General features: G+C 40.6%; 1 long non-coding RNA gene across 1 annotated transcript; it reads right to left on the bottom strand.

Moving 5' to 3' along the window:
• Nucleotides 1-4978: 4978 nt before the first annotated feature.
• On the bottom strand, nt 4979-20120 carry LOC132377516 (uncharacterized). The gene is made up of 3 exons (XR_009506668.1): nt 19992-20120; nt 11970-12198; nt 4979-5207 (listed from the first exon to the last, which is right to left on the bottom strand). It is a non-coding gene; the product is annotated as an uncharacterized LOC132377516 (long non-coding RNA).
• Nucleotides 20121-21844: the final 1724 nt, after the last annotated feature.

Below are 21844 nucleotides of genomic sequence, written 5' to 3'. Positions count from 1 at the left end.
CTATAATTTCAGATGTCAGTACAAAAAACTGGTCATTTTGTTAATATGCAGGGTATCAGGTGGATGTTCAGGTATGTTTAATAGAAAAGCTAATGAAGAGCATTACACTGATCCTGACACAATCTGTTGTTTGTCCTATTTGTTGTCAGTTGAAGATAGTCACATTAACTTCATGGTCCATTTGTCTCTGCTGCAGGTTTTTGTCACTTGTAATGAATTTGCTACAAGCAATTGAGAATGCTGTTATTTATTAGAATGCAAGTGTGGACAGAACTGGGCCTGAAGCATTTCTGAACCTAATGTGTTAAAATGCAGCATTAATGTATCAAATTGTGTTGACTTATCTTGGAAATTATTCACATAACAGTACAGATTTGAGAAGATTCTAAATGGCAAGAATTTAGACAAGTGAGACAAACAGCACTGAAAAACACTTACTGTTCAGGACTTGCTCATGAGTGTAATAAATTACAAATTCATTGGCTTGTCATTGAATGTTCTCTTCAGAATATCCACTAATATGGCATAAACCAGCTTCCTTTTCTGTTGCTTCTTCTTATTTCCCCTCCCTTCTATATCATTGCCAAGTTGTCTCGGGGTTTATTGTGCCTTTTAGGTTGAAAATATCCCAAAGGAGCCAAAAGTATCAAGCAAACTTCGAGAATAGGCAAAGACAGATGATGATAGGTGGAGATAGCTATAGGGGTTAGATTGTGTATGAAGAATGGCAAGGGACATCCATAACTATCCGTAAGGAAAGTTGTCCATGAAGATCCAGCAATATCCATGGTGCCAATGTTATTTCCCTGATTTTAGTTGCTGTCAATTGAAGTTGAATTGTCCAGAGGAGAGATGACATCATAATATGAGGACAGCCAATTATATAAAAAAAAATTCTCACAGGAATCAGGAAGCAACAGCATTAATTTTATAATCAGAAGTAAAGGTAACAGTATTTGGATCAAATTAAGATAAAATATGATCAATCAAAAGCAAAAGTTATAACAATTGTCAAATATATCACTGGAATTTTGAAATAATTTTCTGATGAAATAATCCACTCTGGTAAATTATTTGATATCAATGCAATCATGGTTAAGCAGTAATTATGACCTAACAGAACACAAACATTGAAATACAGAAAAATAGGAGCACAAGTAGGCTATTCAGATCTTTGAGCCATGCCACTATTCAATAAGATTATGGCTGAATGACAGAGTTGATTGTTTATCTTAACATTCTTGCACACGCCACTAATGATTTTTTTTGTATCTCAAAATGTATCTGAAATTTATCTGGATCTCTGGGGATTCAGAAAAAAGAGAGAGTAAAAAAGGGAAAAATAACAAATAAATAAATAAGGGATGGGGTAAGAAGCCTCTCCTCCCCTTCTTACCCCATTCCTTATCTATCTATCTATCCATTTATTTATTTATCTATTTATCCATTTATTTATTTATTCATTCATTTATCTATCTATCTATCTATCTATCTATCTATCTATCTATCTATCTATCTATCTGTCTATCTATTTATTTGTTTGTTTATTTATTTATTTAATCTTTTTTTTCCCTTTTTTCTCTCTCTGTCCCTCTCACAATCACTCCTTGCCTGCTCTCCATCTTCCTCTGGTTCTCCCCTCCCCCTTTCTTTCTCCCTAGGCCTCTCTTCCCATGATCCTCTCCCTTCTCTAATCTTGTATTGCTTTTGCAATCAACTTTCCAGCTCTTAGATTCATCCCTCCCCCTTCTGTCTTCTCCTATCATTTCAGATCTCCCCCTTCTCTTCCCACTTTCAAATATCTTACTATCACTTCTTTCAGTTAGTCCTGACAAAGGGTCTCAGCCCGAAACATCAACTGTACTTCTTATAGATGCTGCCTGGCCTGCTGCGTTCCACCAGCATTTTGTGTGTGTTGCTTGAATTTCCAGCATCTGCAGATTTCCTCGTGACTGTGGTTCAAAATGCTGTTTCTTGCTTCTATTGTTTGAATGATTTGGTGATTTTTTTTCTTTCTCCGCTTATTGGTTTTGGGTTTTTTTTTGATTGGGTTCTTTCAGGTTTCTTGCTTCATGGCTGCCTATAAGCAGACAAATCTGAAGGTTGTATAATTTTTGCATTCTTTGATAATAAATGAGCTTTGAATCTTTGAATCTTAAATATATTCAGTCATTTGTCCTCTACGGCCATGAAGGTGGTGAATTTTAAAAGTTCTCCACCTTCCGAGTGAATAAATTTCCCTTCATCTCAGTCCTGTGTGTCTTACCCCATGTCCTGAGACAGTGACTCCTGATTCTAGTGCCTCCAAGCCAGGAGAAGTATCTTTATTGGACACAGAATGTAGAATCCTGTCAGATTAGATCAACTGGATCCTATCTCATTCCTTGAAATCAGGAGTTCCCAACCTGGTGTCCACATGCCCTTTGTTTAATAGTAATGGTCCATGACATTAAAAAAAAGGGTTGGGAACCTCTGCTCCAAACTGGAGTTACTACAAACCAAGTCAACACAGACAATCCTCATGTGGCATTAAAAATTTCACTTCCAGCTCATTTAACAAATTATATAACTGCTTTATCAGACTTTCCCGTCTCACAAACTTCAAGATAATGGTGTCTCAATCAAGAGATTTTTTCCAGAAAATAGTCAAGCAACAACCAATACTGGTGATGTTCTCAAAATATTACTATATGGACCACTTATCAGATTCTTCCAGCACAGGACTAAAAAATTTGGCTCACCATCTCCATTCTAACCAACAAATACCCAGCGACTGTATCGACCATATATCAATACTTAGTCCATAGTCCATGCATTGGTAATTCAAGTGGTAATTCAATTGGTAATTCAATTTTAACTATTTTGAGGTATAAGTCTCTATTATGTCCTCAAGCAGTATGTTTCATATTCCAATCATCACGAGGTAAATATGTTTCCATAGGTCCTCTTGAACTCTTTATGCTTTACTTTAAGCCTACACCATCTAATTTTAGGTACCTTTGCAAAGGAGAATGGTTCCCTATTATCTACCATATATCTGCCCCTCATAATTTTGTATATCTCTATCAGATTTCCCCATTGTCCTTCCCTGCTCAAAGACAAATGAACCAAGGTATCCTTATAATGTTCTATCCCAGGCAATTTCTTGTTGAATCTCCCTTGCATGCTCTCCAGTGCAATCATGTGTATCTAATGGAGTGGTGACCTGAATGGCAACAGCCTAATGTATGTTTTATAAATGTTTCACAGGTACATTCTGTCCTATCAATAGGACACACTTACCAGAAGTGGTGACACCATAGTGTATAGGTGGAAGAGAATGTTCCAAGCGCACCCAACGTTTCTCAGATCTCATGAAACACTTAGTCTTGAAGGTTACAGATGTCAGACTGGCTCCATGGCAGATGGTGAGTGAACCAACATGAATGATGACCTTATATTCAGCACCCTACATGTGGCAACTGCAATTGTTAATGATAGTATTGATAAAAGTTACCACCATAAGTCCCTGTGGTGGCAAAAGTCATTCTTCATACTATAGACACCATCCATATATTATATGAAACAATAACCATACTAAACACACATGAATACAAGTAAATCAGAGCAGTGGTAGGCTACCAGGCCCATTAAACTTACCCTCTACCATTCAATATGATCACTGCATGAGTCAAGACATGAAATCCTCCTTCGTACAAAATCCTCAAAACCCTCAACTCTTCCATCGTCCAAATATTCATCTATCTCCTCCTTAAATATATCTACAGATCTTGCCTACAACACTCTCCCAGACAGAGAATTTTGGAGAATTACTACCTTTTGAGAGAAGAAAAGATCATCTACTTATCTTGCAACAAGATCCCTTGTTTGTGACACTTACCCTCATGAAAAAAAATCAATGTCATCCTTGTCAATGTCAAGTTCAGATCCTATACAGTGCATTTGAATAAGGTCATGTTTTATTTTTCTCTAAACTTGGAGGAATATAAGTGCAAACAGTCTTCTCTTAAAAGCACTGAACAGATCTGGTAACTGTTTGTCCATAAAGCACTTGGGATATAATCAACAACAGAAGTGAATGCCATTGCAATGCATAAGCTCGTACCCTGAGGAACCTCTCACTTTATAATTACAATCAAGCCCAGGCGTTCAGGAGTGTGGATGGGAGTGCCAAGAGTAGTACCAGATACAAAAATGGGCGGAGTTAAGACGTTGTCAAGTGGCTGCCTCTTCATCTGCAAAAACAGCTGAAATTCCTCTCTTTAGTGTATTTTTTTTTTCCCTTTTCAAGGTGGTTGGGGTTCTATTGAAGTCCTGATATGTGAGTAGCATTCAAAATGCAATTTTTTAATGGCGGATGAGTTCCTGTTTCTGGAGCTCGTCAGCTGACCATTTTCCGACATTCTCCAGGCACAGCTTTGAAGATGGTGCCTCCGGGGTGCAGCCCTGCAGATGACTGATTCTAAGCTGGTGCTTCTGAGTGAGGAGTCGCGGGAGATGGAACATCAGGCTTTCACTGTGGCGATTAAATGGAAAGGTGATGTGGCAGACTGGAATGTTATAACAGTGATTGTCAGTCTCCCCTTTTGCTGTGAAAATGTTTGATAGCTCTCTGTTCCTTGCTAGTGAGAGACAGACAGTGGCATGTAGTTTTTGTTGACTGCAGATCATGATCTTTCTTTGGATGCTCTGTTGTTACTTGATGGGTGCTGACACTTTTTTGCTGAAATGGACTTGGGGAGAGGGAAGAGGTTGTTGCATGGATTCTTGTTGATTTTAAAGTTTTTCTGTCATTCATATTGTAACACCCAACAGGCTGGTATATGTCTAGGGGAAAAGGAGATCCAGCCACTCACCAACCCCACCTCCCGTACACGCAGGTGCTGTGAGAATCAAGTTTATGCCGCGCGCACACACAGTATCAAACACACACCAGATACCGTTACGGAATACACTTTAAAGATTTTATTAAAACTTAAAGAGTTCTATGCAATACAGTATATATGAAAGAAAAGAAAAAGTAAAAGGCGCCAACTTATCAAAGTTCGGTCAGTTTAGTGCACATCATTGGAGCTCAACCATCGAACCATTTGACCCCTCGTCACTTTCCTCCGACCTCCACGTCCTCGCACCTGGGACCACCCCCGATGGTCGACCGAGCAGTGCAGCGCACGTCCACCTTCCTCAGCATCTCCTTCCTGCCTCCCCTGAAAAAAACCAAGCTCCCATCCTCACAAGACAAAATAACATTCCCCATTGGTTAACAAATGAATACAATCCCCATATCTGCAAGTCTAAAGCTAAACAACTGTGAGAGAAAACACTGATCAGACAAAGAAGCATTCCTACTCTTAACAAACCAAAGAAGCCATTTTGAGTAACATACACAGTACATTGTACAATATTTTTGGGGTTCTTCTGTTTTTCATGGATGTCTGTGAAGCCAAGTATTTCAGATTGACTACTGTATAATTCTCTGATAACAAACAGAACCACTTGAATTGTTTGAAGCAGTAATATAAGATCAAATGCACCCTAAATAACATACAATAGAGCTAAGCAATTCCACATCAGATTAGGTCAATGCTGCAGCACATTTACCCGTAAGGAATGGTGGAGGATTGAATAGCTGACAAGGAGATGAGTCTCCAAAAATGTCCCTTTCCTGAATAAAAGTGAGTGCAATGAGTGGTTGCTACATGCAAGACTGAAGCATTTGCGGTCATGATCAGTCAGCAGTGCCTTGTGTGCAATACATCTGGTTCCTCTTGTGATCATCAGGATCACAAAAGTCGGCCTTAAACTAATTCCTTTCACTTTACATTATATCAGGAAATGGTTAAGAGCCCTGCATTGTAACTGAGAGCTGGAAATATACACTTGGTGGTCACTTTATTAGATGCCTCCTGAATAAAGTGGCCGCTGAATGTACGTTTGTGGTCTTCTGCAGCTCTAGCCCATCCACATCATCATTTGATGTGTTGTGTGTTCAGAGATGGACTCTGCACACTATTGTTATAACATATGGTTATATGAGTTACTGTTATCTTCCGGTCAGCATGAACCAATTCTCCCGTGGCCTCTCTCATTAGAAAAGCTTTATTGCCTGCAGAAATGCCGCTTGTTGGATGCTTTTATTTTCGTTTTTCATACCATTCTCTGTAAGCTCCAGAGATTGTTGTGTGTGAAAATCCCAGGAGATCAGCAGTTTCTGAGATAATCAAACCACCACATCTGACACCAACACTCAATCCACGGTCAAAGTCAATTTGATCATATTTCTTTCCTAATCTGATGTTTGGGCTGAAGAACAATTGAACCTCTTAACCATTTCTACTTTTATGTATTAAGTTGCTGCCACATGATTGGCTGATTAGATATTTGCATTAACAAGAAGGTTTGCGGGTGTACTTAATAAAGTGGCTACTGAGTACAGTAGATATTTTAGAGAGAATCTCGTTTTCTACTCACACAATATTTTACATTTTTAAACACAAAGACAACTGTTCCAATGACTATAATTACCTACTTTAACAATTTTAATGTAGACAAGTAATTACATATTTATAATGGGAGCACATCAAAACTAACAGAGCCCCTTTGAATTTTCAGTACTGATGGGTGGTCTGAAAGCAGCTCTGATCAAAACCTCCAGACACCCAAAATATACCTCTTTTGTTACAGTGTTGAGTGATGGCTTCCTGATTGTATAGTAAGCCAAGCTATTAGGGGTCAAAACAGATCTGCCCTGAACTTCACATTAAGTGGGAGGGATATATTTTCAACAATTTATAAATACAGAATATGGCCACTTAAAGCCTTCCCTGATTGCAGCCTAAGGTTTCCAAAGAGCACCAGTTAACAGTCATCTGTTTTCTTCCACTGTTCCAATGCTATAGAGTCAAAATGCCCGACACATTGGTTTCAATAGCCTTAATGTATCAGTTGAAGTTAACTGCAAAATAATCTCTAATTCCCTGGCAAGAACAAAACATCCAGTACCAGGTAAAATCTGGGTTTGGTACCTAAAATCTCAGTGGCAGAAAAAAACAGTTTCTCCTCCAACCAAGCTGTTCCAGCGAGGTGACATGACTGGCATTTATGTGCCATGTGGAAAAGTTACAGGAAGGACAATTCCAGTTTGGCTGATTACTGTTCAATCAATCTTCTATCAATCATCAGTAAAACATTGGCATAACCTATAAATATTAGAAGGAACAACACACACAAAATGCTGGTGGAACACAGCAGGCCAGGCAGCATCTATAGGGAGAAGCGCTGTCGACGTTTCGGGCCGAGACTCTTCGTCAGTGCTTCTCCCTATAGATGCTGCCTGGCCTGCTGTGTTCCACCAGCATTTTGTGTGTGTTGTTTGAATTTCCAGCATCTGCTGATTTCCTCGTGTTTGAATATTAGAAGGAAGTGGTATTTACTTTCCAGTAATATGCTCCATGCTGGATTTGCCAGTTTCATGCTGTTTAGGACTACAACAAACGTGGACTGAAGAGCTAAATTCCAGAGGTGAGCTGAGAGTCACTGTCCTTGACATCAAGGCAGGATTTGACTGAGTTTGGTATAACAATCCCAAAATCAATGTATATTAAAGGGAAAAAATACTCCATGAGAGAGACCAGAAGATCACATGATATAGGAGCAGAATTTGTTCATATGGCCCATCAAATCTGCTCCACCATTTTATCATGCCTGATCTATTTCTTTCTCAACCCCAATCTCATATCTTCTCTCTGAAAACCATAATGCCCTGAGTAATCAAGAACCTATCAAACTTTGCATTAAATACACCCAATGACTTACCCTCCACAGCCATCTGTGGCAATGAATTCCACAGTTTCACCATTCTCTGTCTAAACAAATTCCTCCTCATCTCTTTTCTATATAGACATCCCTCCATTCTGAGGTTGTGTCCTCTGGTCCTATAATCCCTTACCATGGGAAACATCCTCTCCACATCTACACTATTGAGGCCATTCAATATTCAATAAGTTTCAATGAAATTCTCCCTCATATTTCTGAATTCCAGTGAGTACAGGCCCAGAGCAATCAAATGCTTCTCAATCCCAGAATCATGTTTGTGAACCTCCTTTGAAACCTCTCAAATGTCAGCAAATTCTTTCTTAGATTAGGTGCCCAAAACTGCTCACAATACTCTAAGTGAGGTCCTACCAGTGCCTTAAAAGGCCTCAACATTACATTCTTGTTTTTACTATCTTGTCCTCTCTAAATGAATGTTAACATTGCATTTGCCTTCCTCAGCATCGACTCAACCTGTAAATTAACCTTTAGGGAATTTTGCACGAGAACTCTTAGAACTTTTGCACCTCAAGTTTTTGAATTTTCTCTCCATTTAGAAAATAGTCTACACTCTTATTTCTTCTACCAAACTGAATGACCATACACTCCCCAACACTGTACTCCATCTGCCATTTCATTGCCCATTCTCCTATTCTGTCCTTCCTTAGCCTCTGTACATCCTCAAAACTACCTGCCCCTTCACCTATCTTTGTATTATCTGCAAACTTTCCAACAAAGCCATCATTTCTGTCATCTGTCATTGACATATAATAGGAGCGGTCTCAACACAGATCCCTGTGGAACATCACTAGTCACCAGCAGCCTACTGGAAAAGGCTCCCTTTATTCCCATTCTTTGCTTCTTGCCAGTCAGCTATTGCTTTGTCCATGTTAATATTTTTCCTGTAATACCATGGACTCATAGCTTTTTTAGCAGCCTCATGTGTGGCACCTTGTCAATGGCCTTCGGAAAATCCAAGTACACAACATCCACCGACTCTCCTTCATCTCTCCTGCTTACTATTTCTTCAAAGTTTTCCAACAGATTTGTCAAGGAAGATATTCCCTAAAGGAAACCATGCTGACTTCAGCCTATTTTATTACATGGCTTCAAGTACCCTGAAATTACATCCTTAAGAATTGACTCCAGCATCTTCTCAATCACTGAGGTCAGACTAACAGTCCTATAATTTCCTTTCTTCTGTCTGTTTCTCTTCTTGATGAGTGGAATGAGATGTCTATAATTTCCTTTCTTTCTGTCTCTCTCCCTTCTTGAGGAGTGGAGTGACATTTGCAATTTTAATCCTCTGAAACCATGTCAGAATCTAGGTGATTCTTGGAGGATCATTACTAATATCTTCACAATCTCTTCAGCCACTTCTTTCAGAACCCTGTGGTGTACACCATCTGGTCCAGGTGACTTATCTACCTCCAGACCTTTCAGTTTTCCAAGCACCTCCCCCTAGTTGTGGCAACTTCACACACTTCTGCCCCCCTGACACTCTAAAACTTCTGGCATTCTGCAAGTGCCTTTTACAGTGAAGACTTATGCAAAGTATTTATTTAGTTCATTTGCCATTTCCTTGTCCCCCATTATAACCTCTCTGGCATCATTTTCCAGTGGTCTGATATCTACTCTCACCTCTCATTTACTCTGAAGAAGTTTTTGGTATCATCTTTAATATTATTGGTTAGCTTAGCTTGATACTGAAACTTTTCCCCCTTTATGATTTTTTTAGTTGCCTTCTGTTGGTTCTTAAAAGTTTCCTCATCTTCTAATTTCCACTAATTTTTGCTCTACTATATACCCTCTCGTTGGTGTTTATGTTGGTTTTGACTCCCCCGTCAGCCACAGTTGAATTATCCTGTCTTTAGAATACTTCTTCTTTGGATACATCTATCCAGTGCCTTACAAATTCTCCCAGAGACTCCAGCTATTGTTGATTGGCCATCATCCCTGAAGGTGTCCCCTTGCAATCCACTTAGGCTAGCTCTTCTTTCATGCCTCTGTAATTTCCTTTACTCCATTATAATACTAATATATCTGACCTTCAGAGTATTCTGTCATATTAGGAGGATTGTTTCCCTTAGTGTTTCTTTGCCTTGAGCTCACTAATCAATTCTAGTTCATTGCACAACACCCAATTCAGAATAGCTGATAGACAGATTTTTACACAAGTGAGAATATTTATTGGTTGAACAGTCAGCCCTGGAATATTACTGTTTAATCAATGACCTTTCTTCCTTCATACTATCAGGAGTGGGAACAGAGACACAAGAGACTCCAGATGCTGGAATCTGGAGTGAAAAATCAGTCTGCTGGAGGGACTCGGTGGTTATAGAAGATCTCCCCAAGATATCAGCTTGATATGCTGACAATTCGTTTTCATCAACAAATGCTGCTTGAACCGTTAAATTCATCCAGTAAATCCTTTGTTTCTTCATGAAAGGGAACATTCATTGTGAATTGCAACTTCTCAGTGAATGACGTAACCTATGCTAACAGTTATCAATTTCTGCATAGCATGCAGGCATGGGCTGACATGGCAAATAATATTCATAGCTCAAAAGTGCCACTGAGAAATTATGCAACTACCTCTAACAAAAGTGAAGTCTACTACACACCTTGGTATTCAAGAACATTATCACTGAATTCCCAGCTCACAGTATCTTGATAGTCACCATTAGACAGAAATTACACCAAATTTAAAAGCACCATGCCAAATTGAAAATATTAGGGCATCAAGGTCAAGGGCGAAGGATGAACTGATGTTCTACTCATGAATCCATGAGGCAGGCTTTACTCGTCTCAGTGCTGAACTGTCTCTGCATCTGTGCCCCACAGCCATTGGACTCCTGTGTTGCCTCAGTGCTGAATTGGCTCATTTGCTTTGGACTCACTTTTCAGGATTCGGTGCTTCATGTTCTGTGTGATATTCGTTCACCTTTTTATTATTTGCATGATTTGTTCTTTTTTCACACATTGGACGTTTGACGGTCTTTGTTGTGTGTGTTTCTTTGTGGATTCTATTGTGTTTCTTTGTTCTGTGGCTGCCTGCAAGAAGATGAATTGCAAGTTTGTGCATGGTATTTTGAGGCCCTCCATTGGTCGTGGTCAACCATTGATGTTGTGCCCTAGCTGTCCACGTGCTTTGCAAGCCTACACAATACAATATAGAGTGTAATCTCTCGCACATGTAGCAGGCTAGAACTCTCCATGCTGCTGGTGAATCAAAAGGAATGGCAGAGATTGATACAGTTTGGCACCAGCATGGTCAGTCAGCATTCAACTCAACGTAGGACTGCCTTAGGGACTTCAGCTCTGGATTTTTCTTTGGGGTTTACTCCTGAAGCCTTCCTTATGAGTGGGTATAGCCACAAGGCAGCGGAGGCTTGAGATCAGAGTTTTCCTTCTCCTAGATGAGCTGTCAGCCATGGCTAATGAGCCCCATCTGCCCAAAGCAACTGGTCTTACGGCATCAGTAACACACCTTTGCCCCTTCTCCTGTCAGTAGAAGGGGTTTTGCTGGGCTTAGTAGCTAAGCCACACATGAAAGCCAGGAGTTGGATTTGTTTGTCAGAGGCTATTTGAGACACACACCATTGGGAGCATTGAAAAGGTTGAGGGAGCTTTTTCTAGTACCTCCTCTGGCAATGACAACCTTAAGGAACCGTATATTGTATGCATACTTCAATAATAAATGTATTTTGAATTTTTGAACTTTCAGCATTTAAGTACAAAAGTGATCAAAGTTTAAGTATCCTATGGAAAATATATAAAATTATGAGGGATATGGATAGGAGAGATAAAAACATAGAAAAACTACACCACAATACAGGCCTTTGGCCCACAATGCTGTGCCAAACATGTACTTACTTTAGAAATTACCTAGAGTTACCCATAGCCCTCTATTTTTCTAAGGTCCATGTACCAGATATTAGGACACATGATCCCATGCCATGCTGGGAAAAGTGCTGCTGTCGGAGGATTCATTTATCAAATGATGCATTAAAGTGATCTCTTGTCCACCCCCTCGCATAAATGTAAAATATTTTCTGGTACTATATTTTGTAGAAAAGCTGGTGAGTTATCCATGTGTTTCATTTGCTTTTTCTTTGGGAACTGGCTATGGATAAATTGACAGTTGAATTTCCTACCTTAATGAGATGGCTACAGATGGGTTGCACCATAGAACAGTAGTAAAGTTGCTGTCTTCAAGCTCCAGTGACTGGTTCGTTCCTGACTTCTGATGACCTTGGTGTAGAATTGCTCATTGTCACTGTGATTTCATAGGTTTTGCGCAGGAGCTTCAGTTTCCTCTCCTATCCCACAGGTTTGTAAATGTTGCCACTCTATGTTATCCCTATTGTAGTTGAATGGCAGAATCTGGAAGTAGTGGATGGGAATGTGGGGAGAATAGAATATGATTAGTGAAGTATTTGTATAAATCAGTGATGGCCAGTATTGACTCAGTGGACAGAAGGGCATGTTTCCAAGTTGGAAGGCTCAATGACTTGAAAAGCTTTGAGCTGATCTAAGATAATAAAATACCCTATATAAATGCACAAACACAAGAAAATCTGTAGATGCGGAAATCCAAAGCAAAACACAGAAAGTGCTGGAGGAACTCAGTAGGCCAGACAGCATCTATGGAAAAGAGTAGACAGTCCACCTTTCAGGCTGAGACCCTTCATCAGGACTGACTAATGTAGCAATTTTTTTCCTGTATACATTGATTACTGGATGATAACTAACTTAGTGTTAATTTAGTTCTGCAGGGTAGTTAATCTGTGGCATTCTCAGCCTAGGGGGAACATTGGAGGTCACCTTATTAAATATGTTTAAGACACTTAGATAGATTTTTACATAACTAGGGAATTAAGGATTACAGGGAAAAGGGAAAAACGTGGAAACGAGTCCATGGCCAGATTGCCTACTCATGCTTCTACTTATATTCTTATTTAAACAAACATGTACAGAGTGGGACTGGATTTATAAATCATAAGTAAACAGATGAGATTAAATTTAAATTGAGTGATTTAAGGACAAGAAAGACATGGAAGGTTGAAGGAACTGTTCCTATGCTGTTAGGAATTATGAAGCTCAGAAATGGCTTACTCTACCAATTATCCCACCTCTTCATTATGTTGTTACTAAAAGTAAGAGCTGAGGAGTGGGACAATAAAGATGGAGACACCAACACCATTGGGCACTGACTCCCTGCTGGAAAGCCACAAAGCTAGTTACAGCCACCATTGCCAATGTCACTGGCTACCCACAGGAGATCGTCAGCCACTGGGCAATGCAACGGTATGTGCGTGGGTGGGTCAGGTGACATTCCCACGACCCAGTGATTGGTCAGGAGCCCTGCTGTCAGGTTGAGTCTGTTTAGGCGGGCTTGGAGCTGAACAATAAGTGTGGAGGGGTTGGGCATCACGTCAGGGGTCTGGCCCATTGTTCTGGGACACCAAGCAGCCAGTTCATATGTAGCAGGACTGCATGAACACAAAACCAAATCAATTGTTAGATAGTCCGAGTCCTTTCTATCCCCCCTCCCTGAGAGCGGAAAAATCAAATTCCAGACAGCATAGCTTTAAGTGAGTGGTGAAAGTTTGAAAGGGAATAAGAAGGATTTTTTTTTTTTGCAGAGAGTGATAGGTGCCTGGAATGTGCTGCCATTGGAAATGTTAGAAGCAGATATGATAGCTCTCTTTCCCTGTAGGCCCCCTTCCTAGTCCCTGCCAGGTCCAGTTCCCATGCTCTCTCTCCCCTCCATTAGGACAGAAAAACAAGAGTGTGCTTAAATGGAAGTTTACAAAGTTTATTCCAATGTTTAGAGCTCTGAAGGAAAAGTTACCATCCAATACAAATCACATCTTGCCATAGAATACACAGAACACAGAGTAGTACAGGAATGTTGTGCTGAACTAATTAAATTAGAAATCAAATGGTCAACTTAACTAATCTGCCTACACAATGTTCATATTCTTCCATTTTCCTCACATTCATGTGCCTATCTAAGCATCTTTTAAAAGTCCCTGATGTACCTGGTGATGTATCTCTATCACTACCCTGAACAATGCATTCCAGGCACCCACCGCTCTCGGTGTAAAAAACTTGCCTCTCACATCTCCTTTGAAATTACCCATGCTCACCTTAAATGCATGCCCTCTGAAATTAGACATTCCAACCCTAGGAAAAAGATACTGTCTGTCTACTCTATCTACGCTTCTTATAATCTCATAGATCTCTAACAGATCTCCCCTGAGCCTCTGCCTCTCCTGAGAATACAACCTAAGTTAGTCCAACCTCTTGTTATAATACATGCCCTTTAATCCAGGTAGCATCCCATTAACCTCTTCTGCACCCTCTGCAAAGCCTCGACATCCTTCCTATAATGGAGAAATCAAAACGTATGCAATACTCTAGATGCAGCCTAATTAGAGCTCTGTTAGGCAGTTCTGGTGACAGAAGAGCACTCAGGGCCTCCAGGAGAAACCTCATCGTAGTATCAAGAGGGCAAACACTGCCTACGCAGAAAACAATAAGGAACACCTGTCCAATAATAATCCCTGCTGTATGTGGCTGAGCATCAAAGGCATTACTAACTGTGCAGGGGAAAACAGGGTCGACTGCAGCAGTGATGCCTTCCTCCCTGTCGCTCTAAAAAAAATCTTATACACACTTTGATGCACATAACACAGTGCTAGCCCCCCTCCCAGCTAAGCAGCCATTGTCTGTGAAAGAATTGAGAAATACAAGATGGTGGTGTGACGCAGCGCGCATGGCCACTCCAGGAATGAATATCTGTTATCTGTAAATAGGGGCCGTGTACAATCCTGATTTGATGGAGATGTTCGTGTGAAGCACAGAGGAATATCTGGTGAAACTTTTGAAATGCCTGTTTCACTGCCGCTGCTACTGTGCAATCGGAAAAATCTCCGGGAGGAAGGCCCCGAATCCTCGGCTTTGCCTGTTGCTTGGCGGCCGGGGCCGGGGTCGAAGTGCTCGGCAGAGATGGTGCTCGGTGCTCGGTGTCGGAGGGCTGGTCGGAGGCTCGAAGTTTTTGGATGGACTCAGAGTTGGCAGTGGTTGGAGCTCCCAAAGTGCTGTATCGGCAAGCTGCGGCGCTGGAGGTTCATGGCAGGAAGAGTTTTTCTTCCTTCTACCGTCTGCGTGAGATGATGGGCTGTCAGGACTTTGAGACTCTCTTTTAAACCGTGCATGGACTGCTCTTTATCAGATTACGGTATTGCTTTGCACTGTTGAAACTATGTGTTATAATTATGTGGTCTTTGTCAGTTAGGCTTTTATCAATTATGATATTGTCTGCACTGTTGAAACTATATGTTAACTATAACTATATGTAACTATGTGGTTTTGTGTAGGTCTTGTAGCTTTAGGTTTGTCTGATGGGTTTGTAGCTCCTTTCTGGGGAACGTGCTAAGACGGTAGTGCAATATCGATACACAGCAGCCTCTCCGGACTCTGGATAGGGGATTACCAAACGTTATGTGGATTTTCTTGTGTCGTCTGTTTTGTCCTTTTTGGTGATATCATTCTGGGGGAATGTTGTCTCATTTTTTAACTACATTGTATTTGTGGTTTATAAATGACAATAAACTGAATCTGAATCTGAAAGTAATCTGCAGTGAGTCAATCCCCGTAAGGTGGCTGGGCCAGACAACATCCCTGGTGGTGTACTCAGGGAGTGAGCACAACAGCTCACTGACATCTTCAACACTTCACTCACCCTGGCTGCTGTCCACACATGGTTCAAATCAGCCACCATTACCCCGTACCAACGAATTTCAGAACTTCAGAACACGTTTAGAACTAAACGACTATCACTGATGCCAATCATCATGAAGTGCTTTGAATGGCTGGTTATGGCACATATCAGAATCTCCAAATGCAGCAATATGCTTACTGACAGAACCACTCTATGGTTCTGGCCCTGGCACACCTAGAAGACAAGGACACTTACATCAGAATGCTGATACTGGATTTCATTTCAGCACTCAACTTTATTGTGTCACAGACCTTGGTGAACAAACTCCTCTTCCTCAGTCTAAATACACCATTCTGTAACTGGGTGTTGGTCTTCCTAATTAACAGACCTCTGAAAGCATGTACAAACTCTCCTCCCTCCCCATCTTCAGCACGGGTGCTCTCCCCTCCTTGGGGCTCTGTGCTGATCCTGTTGCTGTGCACTCTGCTCACATGGCCATTCTCCGCATAAACTCGTTGCCAAGTTCGCCAAAGTTACGATAGAGGTGGCCTCACCACCAGCAATGATGAGACGGCCTACAAAGAGGTTGGTGGAAGAGCTCGAGGCATGGTGCCAAGCAAATAACATCTTCCTCAATGTCAAGAAGACAACGAGGACGGTTGTTGACCTCAAGGGAACTGGCACCACTCAGACCCCCTCTTTGAAACTGTAAACAGTTTCAAACTTCTGACAGTTCACTTCTCACACATCCTTCACCGGTCCCTGAACACGTTCTGGGCAATCAGGAAAGCTCAGCGACACCTCTACTTTCTGAGGAGGTGGAAGAGTGCTGGATTCCACACCTCTTTATTTATGTCTTCTACAGATACGCAGTGCATTGCATGCAAACAAGCTGCATCACTGCACGGTCTGGAAACTGCACTGCAGCAGACAGGAAGGCTCTTCAACAGCTAGTCAAAACTGCCCAACACATCAATGGTATCAGCCTATCTGTGATCAAGGATATCTATACGTAGAAAGGTGCTGGAAAAGGACCAGTAAATTCATGAAGGGTCCACCCACCCTGCTCATGGACTGGTTGTCCCACTCCCCTCAGGGAGGAGGCTAAGTAGTGTTGGCACCAGGGCCACCAGACTCAACGAACAGTTACTTTGTCCAAGATGTAAGGCTGATCAACATCTCAAATCACTATCCAACCTTCCACACCCCCAGCCACCACTACTTTACCATTTCCTGTCAGTCACCTTATTAGCAGATACTCCTATGCCTAGCGCTACTTTATTTAGATACAATCAATCTAAGTATATAAGCTGTTGTTTCTGTTGATTATTGAGTTCTTTATCTTTTTTTTTGGGCTGCTTTAGATCTGGACTAATAAATATTTTGACCTCCATTACAACTTACATACTGGAAATGACATTAAACAATCTCTACTCTTGAATCTTGAGCATAACTTTCCTACCTTTGAACCCAATGCCTCAATTAATCAGGGTGAGCATGCCATATGCATTGCTAACCACCCTATCAAACTGTGTAGTAATTTTCAGGAAGATATGAAATTGGACCCTTAAGAAATCTTTGCTCTTCAACACTGCTAAAGGTCTTGAGTTTAACAGTGTACTGCTCTTTACATTTGAACTACCAAAGAGTAACACTTCACATTGGCCAGGTTAAACTCCATCACCATTTCTCCACCCATATATGCAACTGATCTATATTCTGCTATATTTTTTGACAATCTTCTATGCTATCTACAACATTACCAGTCTTCATATTATCTGCAGACTTACTCACCCGCCCATCTGCATTTTAATTTGAATCATTTACATTTATCACAAATAGCAGAGGACCCAGTACAAATCCCTATGGAACACTACTAATTATAGTCATCCGGATAGAATAAGCGCCTTCAATAATTACCCACCGTCTTCTATGGAAAAGCCAGTTTGGAATCCAAATGGCTAATTCACCCTTAATCCCATGCATTTTAATCTTCTGGATGAGCCTCCCATAAGCAATCTTGTCAACATTTTACAAAAATCCACATAGACAACATCCACAGCTCTATCTTCAGCAATCACATGGGTAACCTCGTCAAAAAGTTCAGTCAAGTTTGTAAGAACTCACCCCTCATCAAGCCATGTTGGCTCTCCCTGATTAGACCATGGTTTTCCAAATGCTCATAAATCCTACCCCTAAGAATTCTCTCCAGGAACTTTCCTTCCTCTATTGTGGGGCTCACTGGTCTGTCATTTCCAGGATTATTCTTGGGTCCCTTCTTGAATAATGGAACAACCTTTAGCTACTCATTGGTCCTCCAGGAATTTGCCTGTGGCTAGACAGAACACAAAGATACTGGGCAAGGAGCCAGCAATTTTTCTCTTGCCTCCCTCAATAATCTGGGCATGGGGACTAACCCACTTTAACCCCTCACTTTCCTACAATCTCTGGTCTCAAGAGGTCTTCATCTTATGTTCTCAATACGTATTGCTTATTTATTTAGTTAGTTATTTTTCTTGTGGTTTTTGCACAGTCTGTTGTCTTTAGCACATTAATTGTTTTTCTGTCTTGTTGAAGCAGTATTTGATTCCATTCCTTCTTGTACTTCCTGTATTTTCACAGTTTTTATTATTATGTATTGTATTGTATTGCTGCTGCAAAAACAACAAATTTCATGCCATATGCCAATGATTTTGAATGCCCACAAGAAAATGAATCTCAGGATTGCATATTGAGTCGTATATGTACTTTGATAATAAAGTTACTTTGAACTTAGAACTTCAGTGCTCTTAAGGGACCCAACAATAATTCTTTTTCCTCAAAAGCCCTACATTTCAATATGCTCAGCACAGATCTCGTGTTTTTCCCCTTGAGAAATACTGATATAAAGTACTCATGATGGAACTCGCCCACATCCTCAACATTTTGTTCCCTCCTTTATCCTCGAGTCATCTCACCCTCTCCCTAATTATCCTCTTGTTCTTGATGCATGTATAGAATGCCTTGGGATTCTTTTTAATCATACGTGCCAAGGACTTTTCATGGTCCCTCATGGTTTTCCTAATTCCCTTCTTGAGTTCTTTTCTGGCTTCTTTATAATCCTCAATGGCTCTGTTTTATTCTATCTTCTTAAGATTTACATAGTTTTCTCTTTGTTTCTTGACTAAACACATCACTTCTCTCAACATCCACGGTTCTCTTACCATGCCATCATTGTCCTTCATTCTGTCTGGAATGTATTCTGTGTAGTCACTTGGTCTTTGAACAGTGTCCACATGTCAGATGTAGACTTTCTCAAAAACAGCTGTTCCCAATAAATAAACATGGAGGAACCATCATGAACTTCCATAGCCCCCAACAATCCTGTTATTTCAGTCTCTGAGAATGACGTGCAAGCATCCTTCAGGAGGCTGAACCCACAAAAAGCATCTGGCTCAGACGGTTTACGTGGCCAAGTATTAATGACCTGTGCTGATCAATTCGCTGGAGTGTTCACTGAGATCTTTAACCTCTCGCTTCAGCAGTCTGAGGTATCCACCTGCTTCAAGCAGGTTTCAATTATACCAGTGCCTAAGAAGAATGTGGTAGCCAGCCTCAACAACTATCATCCAGTAGCACTTGCATCCACTGTGATGAAGTGCTTTGAGAGTTTGGTGATGAAACATATCAATGCCTGCCTAAGAAGCAACTTGGATCCACACCAGTTTTGTCTACTGGCACACCAGGTCCATAGTAGATGTCATCTCATTGGCTCTTCACTCAACCCTGCAACATCTGGACAGCAACGATCCATATATCAGGATGCACTTTATCAATTACAGCTCAGCAAAATCATCCCCTCAAAGCTGATCAATGGCTTCCAGACCCTGGACTCAATACTCCTTTGTGCAATTGGATCCTTGATTTACTCACTTGCAGACCTCAGTCAGTTTGAATTGTCAACAACAACTCTATCAACACAGTGTACTACAAGGCAGTGTGCTTAGCCCCCTGCTCTTCCTGCTTTACACCTAACTGTGTGGCTAATCACAGCTCCAACGCCATCTTCTAGTTTGCTGATGACATCACTTTCATAGGCCGAATTAAAGTAGGTGACGAATCAGCATTTAGGAGGGAGATAGAAAATCTGCTGAGTGATGTCATAACACCACCCTCTTACTCAATGTCAGCAAGATGAAGGAGCTGATTATTGACTTCAGGAAGAGGAAAGCAGAGGTCCATGAGCCAGTCCCAATTGGAGGATCAGAGGTGAAGAAGGTCAGCAACTTTAAATTCCTTGGTGTTATTATTTCAGAGAACCATTCCTGTGCCCAGCACGCAAGTACAATTATGAAGAAAGTGCAGCAGTGCTTCTAAGGAGTTTGGCATGACATCTAAAACTTTAATATTTTCTATGGATGTGTGGTGGAGAGTGCAATGATTGTCTCCATCACGACTCTGAGCATACCTTTATGGAGCGTTGTCGCAGGAAACAACATCCATCTCAGGGACCCCCAGCACTCACTGCTGCCATCAGGAAGGAGGTACAGGACCCTCAGGTTCAGGAATATTTATTACCCCTCAGACATCAGGCTCTGGAATCAAATGAGATAACTTCACTCAATTTCACTTGCCCCATCACTGAAAAGTTCCCAAAACTGATGAACTTACTTTCAAGGGCTCTTCATCTCACATTCTTGATACTCATTACTTGCTTGCTTATGTATGTATGTATGTATTTATTTATTTTAATTCATTCTTTATTTTTTGTATTTGCACAGTTTGTTGCCTTTTTCACACTGGTTGAATGCCCAAGTTGTGTAGTTTTTCATTGATTCTCTTACGGCTATTATTCAATTATAGATTTATTGATTATGTCTGCAAAAAAATGAATCTTAGGGTTGTATATGGTGACATGTATGTGCTTTGATAATAAATTTACTTTGAACTTTGAGATTAAACTCTTGTAATTAGCATTCTCATAATTTGTCCTGCTCCAATTGAATACTCTCTTGCAATGCTCACACTTACCTTTATCTATAGCTATCTTAAAACTTAAGGAGTTGTGGTCACTGTTCCTTAAATGCTCACCCACTGAGTGGTTGGTCACTTGGCCAGGCTTATTACCTTACACCAGGTCTGGTACAAGACCCCACTTGTTGGCTTACCTACATAATGATTTAAGAAACTTCCCTGAACACACCTGACAAATTTTGCCCCATTGTAATCTCCTTTGCTCAGAAGATCCCAATCTGTAATAAAGATGTTGAAGTCCCCATTACAATAGCTCTCTTGATTTTACACTTTTCCTTATTATTAACATAGAGATACGTCTGAATATAACAAGACAATTTTTGGGAATGGAAGCCAAATGTTACATGTTATGGTCGTATTTGGTCAAAAGTAAACATAGTACTCTTTTTCATTAGTCTTCATCCATTTGAGAATTTAATCCATGAGCTTCTGTTTTCCTAACATTGCTGTGTTTCCTAGAAATATTTGTATATAGTTAAGCAAATATATCATGTATTCGGATGACATGATAAGGGCATCTCATGTATATGTGGCACAAATACCCTCATGAACTCCTTACTATTAAAATTAGAACAAACTTGTTTGAAGTTTTCCTATCCTGTAATTATTATTGAAAACTAAACTTAAAGAAATCCAGTTGTGTCCAAGATCTATCATTAGAATTGGCAAGTAAGCTGCTTGTATGGCAGTGCAATAGAAAGATCAGGTGGGAAAAGAAGTCTCTATCTTTGGATTGTGGTTCATTGATACTGGATGTTGTGTGAGTCTCCAAATCTCTGTGTAAGTGGCACGATATCATAGAAAAAATGTGCAGAATATTTCAGCTCCCCAGTATTTGGTCTGTAAATTTATCAGTATTGGTTCTGGCCAGCTGGTGTGGAGAAAGAGAGAGTGAAGATACAACAACTTGGCTTCCTAGACAGCACCATTTGATTTTGAAAGAAGTGAGTAACTTCCAGCAAAATTAACGCAAGTCTGCAATCAGTGGAAGAGGCAATGAGTAAAAGTAAATGCACGCAGGAGCTTGAGTACTTGGCAAGAAAAGAAGGAAAAGGCTGGTTCAAACACAAACAGGCTTCAAAGACAGCCAGAAGGTACATAACAAGCCTGGTGAATCACTAACATTGGATGTGAGCTGGAAGGCAGTGCTGAAATTATGCAGGCATTAGATGCTGCAACAAAGGATAAGGTGGAAGTAATATTACTGATAGGATTGCATACTCACAAAATGAAACAATCCAAAGAAAGCTACAGATATTGTGTTTGCTGAGGTGATTCAGAATTTGG

Source organism: Hypanus sabinus, chromosome 18 (assembly GCF_030144855.1).
Source record: "Hypanus sabinus isolate sHypSab1 chromosome 18, sHypSab1.hap1, whole genome shotgun sequence".
In the NCBI taxonomy this organism is placed as follows: Eukaryota; Metazoa; Chordata; class Chondrichthyes; order Myliobatiformes; family Dasyatidae; genus Hypanus; species Hypanus sabinus.
This window is presented reverse-complemented; position numbering and strand designations above follow the sequence as displayed.